This window comes from Erpetoichthys calabaricus, chromosome 10 (assembly GCF_900747795.2).
Source record: "Erpetoichthys calabaricus chromosome 10, fErpCal1.3, whole genome shotgun sequence".
Taxonomy (NCBI): Eukaryota; Metazoa; Chordata; class Cladistia; order Polypteriformes; family Polypteridae; genus Erpetoichthys; species Erpetoichthys calabaricus.
Window position 1 is genome coordinate 95,404,365 of NC_041403.2, and position 15,537 is coordinate 95,419,901.

Here is a 15,537-nt window from a genome sequence, read left to right on the forward strand (position 1 = left end):
TATTTGTTGGGTACTTTGTTTCCAGAGCTTTCAAGCAAAGAAGGGTGAAGCTCATAATTAATCTCAGATTGGTGTAATGGTAAAAAGGAAAGTTATGAAAAGCACTACTACACCTTGGCACTCAAGAACCCTACAACAACAGGACCCTGGACACAATTACCACAGCTACTGACTTGTTCAACCCTAGGACTTTTAAATTGTGTCCCTCCTTAAAATTCCACCCTGCTAATTTATAATAATATGATAATAATAATTTCTGCACAATCTGACAACACTGGAGAAGATAATGAGCATCTGAGCTAGAAAGAAAGAAAGAGAGAAAGAAAAAGAGAAAGAATCTCCATCTTGCCAATTTCAACTGAGGATACATCAGAGGGTCTCACAAATGGTTGTTTTCAGGATATATCAGTCATACCACGTGTGATGCAGAAAACTGCTAGGCCTTAAATATGAAACATCTGTTCAGTGATCATGTCTACCATTAACCAGCCTAACAGGCTAATGGACTTGCTCACTCTAGCCAGAGAAAGCTGCTGTGTAAACAGTTGGACTAAAGAATTTGACTCACTTAGATTTTATGACCTATCAGTGACCTTAATTAACTGGGAATTTTTATATCAATATATTTAGGAGGAGCTAATGAAAATAGGAATTAGAAAAATGTGAAAAATACTAGCAAATACAATAGGAAGTCTGTGCACTGCAAATGCACATCCTCTTACTTTTCTGCTTATTGCAGACCTGAAGCATTGATAAATTTGTGGGCATCTGCTGATTCATCACAGTGACACACTGTAGTGAGAAAGTGGGAATCTGGCGATTCATCACAGAGGTATGGTGTAGTGAGAAGCTGAGAATGTTGCTTTTTTAAATGTTTTGAAAAATGCTTATAAGTGTAAGTTCCATATAGGATGGACAGGCATCCTGACCAGGAGAGGGGAAGGTCCCTTGCCTTGACAGGAGGCCCCAGGTGGTTGGATTGATGGACATCCTGGCCAAGAGAGAAGAAGGTTCCTTGCCCAGAAGGAAAACCCCAGGCAGATGGACAGATGTCCCAACTGAATATACTTACAATAACTTTCCTGGCTGGGATAAAAGGGAAGGACAGGAAAGGACAGTCTCTAAGGGCTGTTTATTCCCCCTGGAAGCTAGATGGCAGCAGCCCTGGATATCAATGCCCATTCAGACACCAGGGAATGCTGGAAATTGTAGTCCAGTAGCACAGGCATGCTGGGGTTCATGGGTGCTGCATGACAGTGTTTCCGAGAGTTACACTCCCTACTGTTTGGGACTTTTGTATGACCCTGAAGTGCTTCCAATGGGTGAAGCCCTACCACCAGAAGTAGTCCTGGGTCCTCAATAAAAGGGATTTCACTGCCTTGTCCATGCAAGTAAGATCTGGAAGGAAGGAAGGCAACACTCGACTGGAGGAAAATAGTGCGGTAGAGAGAGGATAGGAGAAGATTTTAATAAACACCTGTTCTTTGAACCTGGGACTGTGTTGGTGTCCTCTAGCCTTCACAGTAGCTACATTCCCTCTACAATGTACAGTATCCGTAAGCCTTTTATATTATACTAATTTTTTGAAAATTATATATTTTTATTTTCCATCCGATATCCTTAGCACCATCTGGAGAGATTTCAGCATGGTAGTTTGCTGTTAATTTCCTTATTCTTTATTTTCCCTATAGTTCTACATAGTATGCCAGACTTTAGTACATTTTTCTCCAACATTGTTGTCAAATATTGGGCCAACACTGCCAAAGCAGCCCACCACATTGTCTCATTATGTGGAGCAGTAAAGGTTTGAGTCTGACGTATTAAGTTTTATTCATCAGGGAAATGTCAGACAGGAGGAGACAAGACTGATGGTCTTTTCTGACCCTACTCCAATTATATATTATGTCTTGTACATTTCTTGTGGCAAATAACAGGAAATATATCATTCACAGTTCTGCAGTTCAATCCTGCATCTTAAATTTTGATTTTATTACATACTTGAGAGTTTCAAACAGGTAGAGATAATGATCTTGTAGTGTTGGTTGACGATACATAAGCCATTTACTATGTGTGTGGAATTAAATTTAGAAAAGCATGAAGTATTTCTAGGTTCTGTGCTGTATATTTTAAGGTAAGTGAATAATAAAATGGGTTGGCACAGTGTTTGGCACTGTTACTTCACAGATATTAAAACCTTGGTTCAGACCCTGCCCTGCACTGAATTGTAATTTGTATGGAGTGTGCACATTTTCCCTGTGTCTGTGGGTTTTTCTCAGGGTACTCTGGCATTTCATCCAAATCACAAAGACATGCACTTTTAAGTTAATTGTCAGTTCTTAATTGGCCCCCTGGGAGTGTGAGGTAGTGTAAGCGGGCACTTCAGTAGTCTCCCACCTTGTCATGGGCTGGTACCTACCTTGTGCCCAATACTATAAGCACAATCTTCTACCTCTCTGGACCTTGAATTAGGCTAAGGGGGTTTGGAAGTATTAAGGTATATAATAATAAAATGGACAAACCTGCAATCTGCCTGGAAAATTTTTTAATAAATCATATGCAGTGTCTTCACATAATATGCAGAGATGCTGTTCATAATTCATTTCTTGGTTTTTGCATTATTAGTGACAGATAAGTGGCAATCTAAAGCTAAAAGCTCTTAGGGCTCGTTTATACTTCATGCTCAGAACATGTACGTGCCCGCATCATGGCTGCCACGCGTTCCCAGCGTTCATTTCACGCGTCCTCTGAGCAGGTCCTCAGAAATTAACACGATGCATGCGCGAGTTGCAGTACCAGCAAAAAGTTGGGGGGCGCAGTGTGATAAAAGTCAGAACGTGACGTCAGAGTCTCTGTTTACTATCTACATGTGACAGAAAGCCTCTACGCAGATCCTACGGGGATCGATGTGCGCTCTTCAATTTTTGATGAATGGTTTCGATGTGGTGAAGCAAAATGCCAACATACAGATGCATTCATGGTGCTTTTCTATTCAAGCGTTGCATATTCCCGATCGTAATGACAAGATACGTTTTAAGTCTCACATACCATCTTTTGTGCCGTCTTTTTTTTTTTTTTTTGCAACTTCACAACAGCAGCATAATGTACAGCACTGTATCTGAGCCACTGAGAAAAAAAATTAAGGACATGGTGAAAACGTATATTTTGTGATTAAAGTGGAAATTTTGGCTTTAATCTCGAAATGTCCACTTTAACCTCATAGTTTACTTTATCATTAAAGCAGACCATCGTAAACGTCATCCCAGTTTTTAATCGCATTAGCCAGGTTTCCATCCAAGGAGTTTTTGCGAAAAAATATTTAGCGCTTCAAATTTTTTTACCGATATAGCTGATGGAAATGCTAATTATCGATAAAATGTTGTACATGTCGACATAATATTTTTCCGTTTAACTTTAGCGCATAAATTCCATGTCGATACTTCAGATGTCGCAAAAACTACATTGGAAACAGTTTTTGTCGGAAAAAAGGGCTTTAACGCAAATAAATGTGTCACATTTTCATCACGTGCAATCAAAACGAGAATGGCGGAGCGGCTCGCATGGTCTGATGAAGAGAGTTTTTTTTTTTGATTAAATGTCGTTATTTTGTATTAATTCAAATTTCAGTTTTAATTAAAAACCTTAAGGAAAGCAGGTTAATTCAGTTGTTATCGCACTGTGAAGGGATGTTGAAAGGTAGGCTCACCTTTACAGATCCGATGCTGCAAACACCGCTGCATCATGGGCACTTCCAGGAGTGCCAACGCAAATGTCTCGTATCATGCACCTGTCATCAACAAGGGCCTGGAGAACAATAGATGGCCACCCTTTGCGATTAATGTAATCGCGGTAGCCTTCCGTCGGGGGAAGAATAGGCACATGCGTGCCATCCAGCGCGCCGTAAATCTGTGGCACAAGATGCACCAAGGAATTGCGGTATGCAATTTCATTGGCCTCCGCTACAGTCGGAAGTCTGATATAACGCCGCATTAATTTTTCTTTAATAGCGGTGCACACAGCATATACACATCGATGGACGGTAGTTTTACTAACCCCGAAAGTTTCTCCAACTACTCTATACTCGGCGCAGGTTGCCAGCTTGTAAAGGGCGATGGCAATCCGCTTTTGGGTTGGAACCGGTGGTCGTTGGCAACCTGTGATGGGCGCAACATCAGGACTGATGAATCCACACAACATCTCAAACGTCGGCCGTGTCATTCTAAAATGTTGCAGCCAGAGATTTTCTGTGAAGTGTCTCTCCACCACCTCCTCCCAGAAAGTCTTATTCCGTCGTCTCTCCCATACCCGTGGGTTTCGTCGCACTGGGGTACTTTCTTCGAGCTCTAGGGCTATCAGACAAGCAACTGCTTCATTCTGCTGTCGTCTTCGGATATTATGTACAATTCCAATTATTTGTGAAACTGAAATAACAGTAAGCTGGCAAATTTCAAAAAACTGTCTGAATAATCTCTCCATTTCTTTGTTTCTTTGTTTAGTGGAGGGGGTGTAACGTGGAAAACAAAAGGTAGATAATTTGCGACATACACAAAATTATGTATGGAAACGGCTCAAGGGCAGATTTTTTTCGCGATACAACAAAAGTTATGCGACAGTTCATTTTGGGGGGGTGACGTCATCACGCACACCATTTTATCGATAAAAAGCCAGTTTGATGGAAACAGGCTGGAGACAGCAAATTTCGCACATTTTTTTTACGTATATTCTGTTTGTCGATAACAAAACGTCGCAAAAAACTGGATGGAAACTTAGCTTATGGCAAGCAGCAATAGACACAGAACACATTAAATGTATGATATTCCAACTCTCTGCACATTTGGAATCTTTAGATTTTACTTGATATCACTTTCATGATGAAATGCATTAAAGTGTGTATGTTACATTTTACAGATAAATCGTTAATTTCGTTTAAATAATGAATACTGTTAATAATTACACACATGGGGATGACACGGTGGCGGAGCGGTAGCACTGCTGTCTCGCAGGGAGTCATGTCGCTGGTATTCCCTGCTTGGATTCCACACTGTGCTCCAGTTTCCTTCCAAACATATGCAGATTTGGGGATTTGGTGCCGCTAAAATGACGCTAGTGTATGTGTGTGCTTGTATTCACCTTGCGATGAGCTGAGACCTCGTCCAGGGATTGTTTCTCACTCGTGCCCAGTGCTTACTGGAATGGACACATCCCTGGATTGATGGATTTAATCATTAAACATCCTTTTCAGAGATATTGCGGTAAGGTGTTATTGGAATTTAATGGGTGTTCCAGGCAATTTACAGCACAGAGAAGCCAAACTGGCGGATTCCTCCAGATTTACGTAAAGTACGTGCGCAAGTGTAAACACTACAACGCTTGCGTAGCAGGAGCGTCCGCTGCAGCATGCATCATGTGAATTATAAATCCTGCCTTAAGCAGAGTATTTTGTTTGCATTTTTGTGAGCTTTCACACCATTTTTCCTAGTTGCTACAACAGAACATACAGCAGCTGGAGAAAAGAAATACAACCAGAAAAAACAAGGGGCAGTTTAACACAAAAGGGAAGCTGGTGGAGACCTGCATGCAGAAAGGCAGAAATGGTGGTTTTCACATGTAGTCTCTTTCTTATGCTAGTCAGTGGATTCCCACTTAGTTCCTGGAGGGCAACATTGTCTGTGGTTTTTCTATGAAAGCTTTTTCTCAGTTATAAGTTGAATTATTGCTGCTAATTTAGCATACATTTTGACTTATAAAGATTACAATACCTAATTTGTATTTTTTGACACTGGAGACCACTAGCTGACTTGGCCACATTCACAGTTGTGTGTGTTTGTCATAAGGTATCTGCTGCAATATAGAATCTGGGAAAAAAGAGAAAAAGGCACAAAGTAAGCCAGTCACACGATGACATTCTGAGCCAACAAAAATCCACAATTTAGAAATGTCCAACATGGCAGAATGTGACCAAGTGAAAAAAACTGCAGCCACTGTGGCCTTCCTGGACCAGAACACTTTGTTCCAGTTGTTTACAGTGCAGTGAATGGATGAATTATGGACATCTTTGGAATAAGAAGTCCTAGTGATGGCAAAATGTTATGTGCTGTCAACAAAATGAGTGACCACTACATGTCTGGATATTCTGGGTGGTCTGACATAGATACAAGACCTAAAGAGCTTTAAACAAAGGAGAAATATATACACCATGGAAAATTCTGTCAGCTAAAGTCAAGCCCACTAAAAATGCTAGCAGAGGTTGAAACAGAAGTAAAGCTGAAAACGAGTGAAATTATTTTAGTGACCTCTACCACTGAAGTGCACTTGAAAAGTTTACAAGATGTTACAGGTTTTGAAACTGCAGGGTTTAAATGATACCATATTAGTGTACCATTGTTATGAGGCTGATTCCTATGCAAACAGTTAAAATTGTTGTAAACTCTTAGAATAACCCCTCCTTCTAGAATTGCCCATCACTTAATTTAGTGAAACTCTGTTATAGATGAGGTGGCATGGTGGGCCCAGCTAGATCTCTGTCTATGTCAGGGGTGTCAAACTCAATTGCACAGGGGGCCAAAATCCAAAACACACTTTAGGTCGCGGGCCGAACAGGATAAACATTTATTGAACACACTAAAACTAAACTTTTAAAACTTAACTTTTTTGAACATAAATATGAATAAAAACAGACAGGAATATTATTCTGGAATAAATCAACTCAAACCTTAAATAACTTATAATATTTTGCTCTCCATAAAAATATATCCTGTCTAAATTATACAAGTTAGAAATAAAGTAAACGTTAAAAGAACAAACATTCAAATTTCTTTACTCTTATGTCATTTTATATAAAAAATAAACTTTAATTTTAAATATCCCAAAAGATTTTGCTCTCCATAATAATATATCCTTTCAAAATTATACAAATTCAAAATATGAACATGCTGCATAACAAAACCTGGAAATATAAATAAAATTTGTGCTTTTCAGCAATAACAAATCAAATCATTCAGTTGTCTTTGCTCTTATGTCATTTTATCAGAGCTGGACACCTGGCATCTTTTTTTGGCAATAAGTTCGTTTATGTTTGGTGTGAGGTTCTGTGTTGTGGAGATTCTCAGGATGGACTGTAGGTGCTCATCAGTGAGACGACTCCTGTGTGCTGTTTTGTTAGTCTTCATCACTGAGAAGAGCTTCTCACACAGATATGTGCTACCAAACATGCACAAGGTTCGAGCCGCATGTAGACGGAGCTGGAGCATTTCTGCGGAAATGGAGTGAATAAACTGTGCGGGCCCTGCAGTATCGTACTTTGCCTTCAGTGTGCCATTACACTGCAGCTCAATCAGCTCCATCTGAATCTGCACAGGTGCAGTTTCCACATTGACGGCAAATGGGTTGCGAAGCAACTCAAAATTCTTTTTTTGTTCTTCAAAGTCACCAAAGCGCTGTGCGAACTCAGTGCGCAGTGCGCTCAGTTTATCAGCAAAGTGCGTATTTGGGAACACTGTTGTGCCAACTTGGTTCAACATTACTTGGCAACAGGGAAAGTGGGGCAAGTTGCACTGGTGCATTTGTGTCTCCCATAAAAGCAGCTTCACTTGAAATGCCTTCACTACGTCATACATGTCAGTGATCATGCGGTCACGTCCCTGGAGCTGGAGGTTTAAGGCGTTGAGATGAGCTGTTATGTCAGCCAGAAATGCCAACTTGCATTTCCACTTTTCATCCCTAAAATTGGTGGAGTCTTTTCCTTTACTGTCCATGAACTGACAGATTTCGTTGCTGAGCTCAAAACTCTGTTGAGACTTAGCCAATGCACCTCTGTATGATAAGGAATGTCAGCAAACTCTGAATCTATCTCCTGCATAAAGGACTGAAATTGCCGGTGATTTAAACCTTTAGCTCGGATAAAGTTTACGGTTTGTGTTACAGTGCTCATTACATTGTCCATCTTCAGGACTTTGCCACATAGTGCTTCCTGGTGTATGATGCAGTGATATGCCGTTAACTCACCAGTACAGTTCTCCTCCTGCATCTTTACTCGCATCCTTCCCACTAGTCCACTTTTTTCACTACACATAGATGGTGCTCCATCAGTTGTAAGTGCAATAAGTTTGTCCCACGGCAGTTTCATGTCGGTTATACTTTGACATACATTTTCAAAAATGTCTTTTCCAGTCGTTGTCCCGTGCATCGAGTTAATGTCCATTATTTCCTCTGTAACGCGCAAATTGGAGTCCACTCCACAGATGAAGATGGCCAGCTGTGCAGTATCAGTAATGTCAGTACTTTCATCCACAGCAAGAGATAATGCAATAAAGTCTTTGCTTCTTTCGCTCAACTGTGTTCTTAAATCAGTGGCCATCTCACAAACTCGATCAGCAATCGTATTTCTACTCAGGCTTACATTTGCCAGCATCTGCTTTTTGTCTGGACATAAGACGTCAAACACCTTGATCATGCAGCTCTTCAGAAATTCTCCCTTGGTAAATGGCCTGGCTGATTTGGCGTTCTCCTCTGCCACGATAAAACTTGCTTTCACAGCAGCTTCACTTTGTGATTTTGCATGGGTAAAAAATGTCTGCTGAAGTGTCAGATTCTTCTTTAACTCTTCTGCTTTCTGTATCTTCTGCTTTGCATTCAGGTCTTTCAGGTTATCCTGATGTTTTGTCTCATAGTGCCGTCTTAGATTAAATTCTTTAATTACAGCCACATTAGCTCCACAAATGAGACACACGGGTTTACCGGCAATGTCAGTAAACATATACTCAGCCTCCCATCGGTTTTTAAAGGTTCTGTTTTCAGAATCAACTTTTCTCTTCGGCATCGTGTGGGCTAGCTTCGCAATAATTTGCAGCATCATAAGCTAGACTTGAGTAACGCGGGAAGTGTTCAGCAAGGCAGCTGAAGCGCTGCATTATGGGATCTGTAGTTTATTGTGTTACCAGCGCTTCATATTGCCGGGCCATTAATAACAATAATATATAAAATGATCTCGCTGGCCGGATATAATTACACGCCGGGCCGGATGTGGCCCACGGGCCTTGAGTTTGACACATATGGTCTATGTTGTGCTTGCATGTTCTCCTCCTGTGCATGGTCATTTTTTCTCCAGTCAGTACCAAGCCTGGATAAAAGGGGAGGGTTGGCGTCAGAGAAGGCATCTGGCTGTTAAAATCATATCCTGAAACCTATAAAACATTGACCCCATATAGAAGTGGGAAAAAGATAAAGAGGAAGAAGAAGCTTTAAATGACATATATGTTAATTAGTGACTGGTTTGGCCAGATATTTATGAGAGTGTGTGTGTAAGCAAGTGTGCCCAAGTATACCATCTAGGGTTTGCTCCTGCTCTGAGGACAGGTTACAGCCCTTTGTGGCTGTACATTGGAGTAAAGAAATCAATAAATGAGCCAATCATAGTGTCACAGCAGAATCTGTGCAAGTTAGTGCTTTACATTTTTCCAGTTTAGTGTGGCTGAATCTCTCTAATCTCTCCAAATGCTAATGAGTAGCATCCCTAAAGGAGCTAGGGACAAATTTGCACATTGCATTTAGTACTTCCTGCAGAATAATCTAAAGTCTCGGGTTATGGGGGGATTGGGAGGTGATGACATGTGGTTCAGCTTGAATGCTGCCAACTAGAGATGGCTAATAAGAACACTGGCAAGCTGTGCTGCGTTCTGTGCTTGCTGAGATTCCGTGAAGGTTCCTTTTCAATTTGATTTGAAGACAGTGGAGCCCCAGAACAGATTTGACAGGACGTTTCTCTTCAACTCACAAACTCATGAGCTGTGCCTTATGTGCACTAAAGAAGAAGAAGAAGAAGACCCTCCTGGGAAGCTGTAGGATTTGTTTGGGTGGCAACAAGGAGCTCAACAGACAACTAATGACTTTGATCACCTTGTGGACTGTGTTTTTAAAGAGAATAACTTTGTTCTGACATAAATTACATTTCTCTGTTCTTCTTGATCCTTTTCTTAACTCTTGGTCCCCTAATAACAAATTTATCATTTTCCTTTTTCAGGCTAACATAACTTCTGTCAAACAAAGTTGCAAAATATGTGATTTAAGATTACAGGTGAAATGGAGTTTAGTGTAGTGAACTTTATAGAGCCATTCTACTGAAGAGCATGTTTCAAAAATATATATACATATATATATATTTAAACCGTACAGTATATATATATATATATATATATATATATATATATATATTGTGGATGCTAGAGGCGCTGTTGCCCCGTTAACCCACCAGACAGACGTCCAGGACACACGTTAAAAGCACCAAGAATATTCTTTAGCATTTTTCTTCAATAAAGTGCACAAAGCACCGCACACTCCACAATTCTTAAATCAATAATCAATAATGCAAATCAATCCTCCACACCCAGCAGCTCCGTTACACTTCCACCCAACTCTGGCTCTCTCTGCTGGGTTTCCCACAATGCTTTTAAAGTCCATGACCCGGAAGTATTACTTCTCCGGGTCAAACGCCTTGTTCAAGTATCCCGGAAGTACTGCGGGCTTCTGTCCTCGTGACTCTGAAGTACTTCCGGGTTGATGTAACCGTAATAGTCCCTGGGTTCTTGGTGAGCTCCCCCTGGCGGCACCCACGGTACCCAACAGGACTGAAGAGAAGGACTCCATGTCCCATGCTGCCCTGCGGGAATCCGAGGAACCATTTCCATCCAGGGGAGCTGCCATCTAACGTCCCGGGGGATGTATTGCCCTGAAAAGGCTATGTTCTTCTGATGTTGATTACATCTTGCCTGAAGAAGGGGCCTGAGTTGCCTCGAAAGCTTGCATATTGTAATCTTTTTAGTTAGCCAATAAAAGGTGTCATTTTGCTTGGGTTTTCTCTACATTCATAATGGCTAACATGGTACAACACCCTGGTACTACTCTACTTATAACAAAGAAAACGACAGCACATACCAAAGAAAACGTGCTTGCATGAATTACAGTACGTATAGCGGTAACATCGGTATTTTACATTCTAACACCGCGGGAGACATAGCAGTACAGTACTGCACAGTAGACGGGTTTACCTTTACATTCTGTTTTTAGGTACTGTATTAAGGTATTAAGCTGAGTTTGCAACGAAATTAAAGTGCTTTGGGGGCATACTGTATTTACGGTTTAAACTATAAAAATAGGCATTTAAAAGGCATTTTTTAACTACATACAAAAGTCGCGGTTTTTCACAATTCGCGGGTGCTCTAGGAATGTAACCCCCACGAATTTTGGGGGTGTACTGTATATGTATATATATATATATATATATATATACTGTATATTATATACAGTAGACCCCCGCAAAGTCGCAGTTCAGAGTTCGCGGACTCAGTCGTTTGCGGATTTTTTCTTAGAACCTTAGAACAACTATTAATTGTTAGCGGAAAGCACAAATATCCTCCGCAATTTTTTATGGCTTTTTTTGTGGCAATACTGTGCTGTAGAGAGAACAAGAAGCAACCGCTGAGGGAAACGCGGTTTGGAATGGTGAAAGTAGCCAATCCGAGAGCGTTATTCGTTTCTCTTGACTGCATCAGACAACTCACTGATATAAACATTTGTTGTTTATGGAAATGTAACTATTTTAGTTAGAAAGTTGTTCAAGTAAATTTCAGAGGGTATTTTTAATTATTAATTCAACAAACAAGGCTGAGGACATGGTTTTGTTTTTACTAATCATAAAATATTTTGTAGTTTCTTAAAAAGCTGTATTTTAATAAAGACTAGGGGGCTTCGCTTGCCAACCCCCCAGCCTACGCTACATGCCAGCCACTTTGCGTCTCTGCCACTCGTGTATGTGGATTTTACTTTCACCAAACAACAAATCTTTTAATTCTCGCAGATAGGCCTCTTCATTGGGAAGAAACACTACTTTTCCCTGATGGCAACACAAATTATACGATCTACAAGTCTCTGACTTAAAGTTTAAAGCCAAACAATACAGTGGTGTGAAAAACTATTTGCCCCCTTCCTGATTTCTTATTCTTTTGCATGTTTGTCACACAAAATGTTTCTGATCATCAAACACATTTAACCATTAGTCAAATATAACACAAGTAAACACAAAATGCAGTTTTTAAATGATGGTTTTTATTATTTAGGGAGAAAAAAAATCCAAACCTACATGGCCCTGTGTGAAAAAGTAATTGCCCCCTTGTTAAAAAATAACCTAACTGTGGTGTATCACACCTGAGTTCAATTTCCGTAGCCACCCCCAGGCCTGATTACTGCCACACCTGTTTCAATCAAGAAATCACTGAAATAGGAGCTGCCTGACACAGAGAAGTAGACCAAAAGCACCTCAAAAGCTAGACATCATGCCAAGATTCAAAGAAATTCAGGAACAAATGAGAACAGAAGTAATTGAGATCTATCAGTCTGGTAAAGGTTATAAAGCCATTTCTAAAGCTTTGGGACTCCAGCGAACCACAGTGAGAGCCATTATCCACAAATGGCAAAAACATGGAACAGTGGTGAACCTTCCCAGGAGTGGCCGGCCGACCAAAATTACCCCAAGAGCACAGAGACGACTCATCCGAGAGGTCACAAAAGACCCCAGGACAACGTCTAAAGAACTGCAGGCCTCAATTGCCTCAATTAAGGTCAGTGTTCATGACTCCACCATAAGAAAGAGACTGGGCAAAAACGGCCTGCATGGCAGATGTCCAAGACGCAAACCACTGTTAAGCAAAAAGAACATTAGGGCTCGTCTCAATTTTGCTAAGAAACATCTCAATGATTGCCAAGACTTTTGGGAAAATACCTTGTGGACTGATGAGACAAAAGTTGAACTTTTTGGAAGGCAAATGTCCCGTTACATCTGGCGTAAAAGGAACACAGCATTTCAGAAAAAGAACATCATACCAACAGTAAAATATGGTGGTGGTAGTGTGATGGTCTGGGGTTGTTTTGCTGCTTCAGGACCTGGAAGGCTTGCTGTGATAGATGGAACCATGAATTCTACTGTCTACCAAAAAATCCTGAAGGAGAATGTCCGGCCATCTGTTCGTCAACTCAAGCTGAAGCGATCTTGGGTGCTGTAACAGGACAATGACCCAAAACACACCAGCAAATCCACCTCTGAATGGCTGAAGAAAAACAAAATGAAGACTTTGGAGTGGCCTAGTCAAAGTCCTGACCTGAATCCAATTGAGATGCTATGGCATGACCTTAAAAAGGCGGTTCATGCTAGAAAACCCTCAAATAAAGCTGAATTACAACAATTTTGCAAAGATGAGTGGGCCAAAATTCCTCCAGAGCGCTGTAAAAGACTCATTGCAAGTTATCGCAAACGCTTGATTGCAGTTATTGCTGCAAAGGGTGGCCCAACCAGTTATTAGGTTCAGGGGGCAATTACTTTTTCACACAGGGCCATGTAGGTTTGGATTTTTTTTTCCTCCCTAAATAATAAAAACCACCATTTACAAACTGCATTTTGTGTTTACTTGTGTTATATTTGACTAATGGTTAAATGTGTTTGATGATCAGAAACATTTTGTGTGACAAACATGCAAAAGAATAAGAAATCAGGAAGGGGGCAAATAGTTTTTCACACCACTGTAACTACATACTTCTGTCATATTACCTATGTCCATATATTTGATCTCTTTTCGCTGTTCCGTTATTTCACCAAGTAATAATTTCTGTTTGTTAGCACTAATGCAATCTTTACTATCATTTTTTTGAGCCTTTCAATTTTTAGTACTTTCATAATCTCTAACCTGCTCTACATGTGTATCGCACCAATGTTTTTGAACCTCTTTATGACGTTCTACTTTGTCTTCTACTCTTTGTCTTTTATTTTCGACCCCGTTTGGAGCTGAGAGTGTAGGAACTGTGTCTGACAATAGCATTCAGACGAATGAGAAATGATTGGACCGTTGGCATTGTTGTAAATGTTTGAGAGGAGGGCAGGACTTGTCAAAATCTTTTGGCAAAACGTCTTGTCTTACGGGACCTGAAATTATCTCTCCCGGAAGTTGAAATTATCTCCAAGAAAGTCTTCTCCCAGGATTTCCTTTTATAATGGAAAGATTTAGCCTAAATCTTTCTGTAAGCTTTGAATGTAGTGTCCTTTTCAAAGAAACCTGTGTGTATATATACACAGTATATATAAGTTTGGGTACCCTTGCTAAAAGCCACCAAAAGCCATAAGGTATAGTATAGTGGCCGAGTGCAGGAATGACAGATCAGCAAAGAAAGAAGGTTTGGGTCACCAAGTAATCCTGTTTATTGTTGGAGGACACAAAAGGCAAAACAAAGGAATGCTCTTCAGCATGGGTTTTCTGTTATGTGGGGTATTAATTTTTAAGCAAATAAGGCTCATTGAGCTGGTTAGCCAAGGTCACAGAGATGGCAGAGCTCCATGTGGCACGTCACTCTTGCCAGTAATGATGCTTTCCAGGAGGCCTGGGTTTGAATGGTGAACCATAAAGGACGGGATAAGGTGCCCTCACTGGGTGGCTTCTCGGCACCGTAGGGAAAGAAGGAGTTAACAAGTGATAATGATAGTAACCCCTCTTGTCCCGGTAGGTTATTACATACCTCGGCAGAACCTGTGAGGATGTTCTCTGATGTGCATGAATAACAAATCTATCTATCTATCTATCTATCTATCTATCTATCTATCTATCTATCTATCTGTCTGTCTGTCTGTCTGTCTGTCTGTCTGTCTGTCTGTCTGTCTGTCTGTCTGTCTCCATAATAGTTATACATTCATTATATTGTTTCTTTTTTATTATGCTGTTGCTAATTTCTTTGTAAATACTTGTCAGCTGTGCTCATTTAAAATGTTTTGTTTGCTCTAAATCACAGGATGGCTCCGTGGATTCATCATTTTCCCTGATAGGTCACTGAAATATATTTAAGTAGTATAGTCACTGCATTAAATAATATGGTTTGTATACTGTATATGACTGCATATGCAGCTTTCTTAAAAGAAATTACTTCATTCAAACATTGTATTCATTTTACATAACAACTGTTCTAATTCACAAACACCCAGAGCCTATCCATATGCCAATTTTACAGGGGCAAGAACATGTGCTGAATGGAACACTTGCCCATTATGAGGTGTGCACAATCTCAGCTACATACAGAGGCAATTTAGTGATGCCAACATGTTTTTGGACTTGGGGAGTGAGACAGAATTTCTGGTGGAAACCCAGAGAAGAATAAGAATATCGAGACAACATGCTAACAACAAACAGAAGGTGGCCCAGCACAAAATGAAAACGTTTACGAATTCCAACAGCTTGACCTAAATTGTGTAGTGCCATAGTGGGAATGTGTTTTAAGTTTTGGTCTGCATATAAAGCAAATATTCTGTGTTGGTCAGACAATGACGTGGGGAGTTCAGACATGTTTGTAAAATCTTATTTGCAATAACTGTGGTTGATGGCAGCATTTATTTTCTCATTTGGTACTGCGGGTAAATAGATAGATAGATAGATAGATAGATAGATAGATAGATAGATAGATAGATAGATAGATAGATAGATAGATAGATATGGAAGGCAAGCAGTAAACTAT

General features: G+C 40.3%; 1 protein-coding gene and 1 long non-coding RNA gene across 2 annotated transcripts in view; both read left to right on the plus strand.

Moving 5' to 3' along the window:
- Positions 1-15,537, plus strand: part of LOC114659257 (sterile alpha motif domain-containing protein 10-like) — a 232,291-nt gene that overhangs the window by 173,889 nt on the left and 42,865 nt on the right. The window lies entirely within an intron of this gene.
- On the plus strand, positions 7,404-9,066 carry LOC127529427 (uncharacterized). Its single transcript, XR_007936114.1, has 2 exons — positions 7,404-7,462; positions 8,866-9,066. It is a non-coding gene; the product is annotated as an uncharacterized LOC127529427 (long non-coding RNA).